The sequence below is a fragment of the Anastrepha obliqua genome, chromosome 5 (genome assembly GCF_027943255.1).
Source record: "Anastrepha obliqua isolate idAnaObli1 chromosome 5, idAnaObli1_1.0, whole genome shotgun sequence".
NCBI lineage: Eukaryota > Metazoa > Arthropoda > Insecta > Diptera > Tephritidae > Anastrepha > Anastrepha obliqua.
Genome location: NC_072896.1, coordinates 22,552,226 through 22,556,630, shown reverse-complemented (window position 1 = coordinate 22,556,630; position 4,405 = coordinate 22,552,226). Strand labels below are relative to the sequence as shown.

At 34.2% G+C, this 4,405-nt stretch overlaps 1 pseudogene; it reads left to right on the top strand.

Moving 5' to 3' along the window:
* The first annotated feature begins 2,541 nt into the window (after nt 1-2,541).
* On the top strand, nt 2,542-3,611 carry LOC129247584 (40S ribosomal protein S2-like; annotated as a pseudogene).
* The last annotated feature ends 794 nt before the right edge of the window (nt 3,612-4,405 follow it).

Here is a 4,405-nt window from a genome sequence, read left to right as displayed (position 1 = left end):
ATAGGACGCAAATAAGAATAGTTAAAAATAAAAATAAAGAAACCGAAATACTTTTTAAAAAATATAAAATAATATATGTGTCTGAGAATGACTTAAATAATACTCATTATTTGAATGATTTATTTAGACGTGAAATAAAAAAAGGAAAAATTGGGGTATACTCGGAGCTTGACAATAATAAATATAATATAATACAGAACAAATTAATTGAATTATTTTCTAATAACAATAAAATAAATTTCATAAATTGTACTAAAGTTGCAAGTGATATTGAATCCGAGGAATCTTTATTGAATATCATTGATGATATTCATATTAAAGGTAACCATAGAGGAATCCAGGAGAATTTCGAAGAATTAAAAGATAATTATTATAATCCTAAATTATTAAAATTTATAAATAGATATTGTAATAACTGCAGAATATGTAATGAAAACAAATATGACAGAAAACCAATAAATAAAATATTTCAACATACTCCAACACCAGAAAAACCAAATGAAATAGTACATATCGATATTTTTCAGATACAAAAGACTAGTTTTTTGACAACAATAGACAAATTTACGAAATTAGGAACGGCACATAAACTAAATGACAAAAATATGGTAACAATTAAAACTAAAATCGAAGAGCGAATCGCATTTTTAGGAAAACCTGATAAAATTATTATGGATAATGAATTTAATAATGCACTTATAAAGTTGTTCTGTCAAGAAAATAATATAGAAACTCATTTTACAACACCGAATTCGCACACAGGAAATTCAGATGTAGAAAGAATGCATTCGACTCTCTTAGAGCATATAAGAATATTAAAAAACGCTGAAAATATTAATGACTCTGAAGAATTAGTACTAAAAGCAATTAATTACTATAATAATACAATTCACAGCACGACTAAATTAAAACCAATTGATTTTATAAATAAGTTACATATAAATTTAAAAGAGGTTAAAGTAAGATCTGAAGCAATTAAAAAGAAAACCATTGATAAAGAAAATATTAAAAGAGAAAATATTACACTTAATTTACAAAAATCTTATTTATATATTAAAAATCCTACTGCAATTAGACAAAAAACTGCTAAAAGATTTAACAGATACCACCACAGCAACCCTAATAAAGTAGACACTGCACAATTTAGACGCCCATTAAAGTCTATAAAATAAAATAAAAATAAATAAAAAATAAAAAAAATAGTAATAAAAAAAATGAAATGGATTTGTAGAGCAAAACATGGAAAACTATTCGTTAATATATTTTTTTATATTAAATCACACTATATTTATTTTTTTTAAATGTAAACTATAGAATAAGAAATGAATATTTATGGCTAATATAGTTTAATATTTATCTTGGAAAAAAACCCCTAAACAACTTAAATATATTTCATGTTTTATGTTAAGTTGTGATTTAAATCTGTATCACTATAAGAAACTATTAAATTTTCGGATTGTATATTTGTAAAAGATTCGACGAGACTCGAATTCTTTAAGGAGAGGCGAGTTATATATTATAAGTAACTTTCCCCTTTCGCTCTCGCTCTCTTCATTATCTAACTGTAATAATTAGCTATGTAAGTTATATATTTAATTGTTGTAATTGTTGTAATAGTAAATGGGGAACTCTTTCTCTCTTCATTTTAAGTATAAATCTAACTGTTAAAATAAATTGAATAAGTATAGTTTTTAATGTTAAAAGTAGTCTTCAAAGTCACCTTGAAGAGTAAAGACAAATTCAAACTTGTGCTATTTTAATAAAGATAAATTAAATTATAATAAACAAAAAAATAAAACTTCAACAATTTATTTTATTTTCAAAAATAAATTTAACTTGTGTGCATGTGTGTATGGGTGTGTAAGTAAGTGTAAGGTGATAGTTGTCTTTATTGTTGCTTTTTTGCTGTTGCAAAATGGCGACACATCATCAACGCATGCAGCCCAGCATTCCTCCACTTTTGCCTGTATATTTCGAATTCTTTTCACGCTACCGTAGAAGAGCTAATTCTGAAAAAAAAAACACGTCAGAGAAGCAAACCAAAAACAGGATTAAACATTTTTGCATATACGCTGGTGTGCTGCTGGTACAACCAGCATTTGGGTAGGACTAACATCATGCAATATATGTATGTATGTACACTTGCCCTTCTATATATTTCCATACATATACACACACATTCAAGCAGCAAGGATATGGCTAGTTTTTGTATACAATTCGAGCTTCACCACCACGTCCAACAGCAGCTGTGTGGGAGGTTATGTTGATTTATAGTTACAGCTTGCACTTATCATCTTTTTTTCGGTTTTTTCTTTGGTGTTGTTGTTGCTCCTCTAGTGAAGTGCCATCCGTGAGTTGCCCGTGTGGGTTTTCTCGCATGTTTCGTTTTTATTTAGACACTTGCCACTGGTTATGCTTCTCATTTTGTCAAGCAGCTTCTAGTAGTTAAGTTTAGTTCAGCTCTATTTCAGCAATAACAGCAGCATCGGCCTCAACGCCATCTTCACCTGTATCTAAAAGCAAGCACTCAGGGACACTGTTATGGTTCACTATCCGCAAGCTTTTGAACGCTATTTAGTACAACAAAATAAGGTTATGAAAAAATGTGCACTTCAACCTGCTCATCGTAATCCTTCAGGTGTGACCTGCGCTGGGTTTAGGAGGTATGGCGTAGCCAAGCACAATGACTCGGAAGAGTGTGCAAATAAAGCTTCGTTTTACATAATTTTTTTGACACTCAAATTCTTTCAGATTTATCATGCGTGGCTACTATTCGGTAGATCCCGGTTTCGGAACCCATTGTGAGAATGAAACATCAAAAGATATATTCTAATACGAAGTTTCAGCCCGTGGTGGTTTCCGTGGAAGATTTGGATCTCGTGGTGGCCGAAGTGGTCGTGGTCGTTGTCGCGGCTGTGGAGGCAAGAAATATTCAAAGGAATGGGTTCCAGTAACTTTTAGATTGGATGGCTTGGTGCGTGACGGAAAAATGTATTCCTTGTAAGAAATCTATCTTTACTCATTCGCCCTTAAGGAGTTTGAAATCATCGATTTCTTTTGAGGGTCCAGCTCTCCGTGACGTGGTATTGAAAATTATGCCTGTCCAGAAGCAGACTCGTGCTGGTCAACGATCCCGGTTCAAGACTTTTGTTGCTACTGCTAGCAACAGTGGTCATATTGGTCTTGGTGTTAAGTGCAGCAAGGAAGTAGCAACAGCTATTCCTGGTGCCATCATTCTAGCTAAATTGCCAATCGCACCTGAGCGTCGAGGCTGCTGGAGTAACAAAATTGGTAAACTTCATTCTGTACCATGCAAAGTCTCTGGCAAGTCTGGTTCCGGATCAGTGCGCTTCATTCCTGCTCCGCGCGGTACTAGTATTGTATCAGCACCTGCCCCCAAAAAGTTGCTGATCATAGCTGGTAGTGAGGATTGTTATACTTCCACTAATGGTTCTTTGGGTACTCTGGGTGATTTCGCCAAAGCCACCTATGCTGCGATTGCTAAGACCTATGCTTATTTGACTCTTGATTTGTGGAAGGAAATCCAAAAATTCTTGGACTTTTTGGCTGAGAAGCCAACCAAAGCTGTACGTCACCAAGTCGAGGCTTAAATCTGTAAATAACTAATAAATGACGAGAACACTTTAATAGCGGTCGTCACCCGGCAAACCATGACAAACCCCTGAGTGCGATTCTCGCTTCATAAAAACCCATCTGTATCTCGGAAGAGGGATAAAAATGTGGGCCTCTCCATTTATGGATCAAAATCAAGACGCTCACGAGAGATAGGAGGAGGAGCATGGCGAATCAACTAAAAAGGGTTGTACGCGCAAATTAGGTATACATGGGATTGAGGAAACCCTGATATAGGCGGCAACCTACAAGCGAAAGTGACAAGCACAGCGAGAACTATAACGTCGCCTATAACGACAACCGCTACAAGTTGACTTACCGAGAAGAAGGGAGAGTTGGTAGACGTGCTGCATAGGTATTAAAAACGAAGAGAAAAGGAAGAATGGGTGATAGTGTATGGAAAATCAAGAATATAGAATAAGATTTGCTTATTTTCTATACTGAAATCATTCAATTGTCGAATTCGCCAGAAATAAAGTAGCGGTTTTCGGAAGGCGCCATCTTCTGCACGCAGCCGTATAGATAGAAATTTCTAGCCGATGGCATTTTCAATTAATCGATAAAATTTAAACTCCTTACTCTGTAATTCAAATCTCTTTTACTTGCTCTTTTACAACTATTTGTTGACGCTAGAGAACTAGTGCTATTTTTTATGGCTTTTTTATTAAGCTAATTCTTAGTCGATTCGACTAATATAGGGTTTGATTGAAAAGTAATGAACCTTCCCGCGCTTCGACTAGAAACCGGACCCAGTTCGCTGGCAACAGCGGTA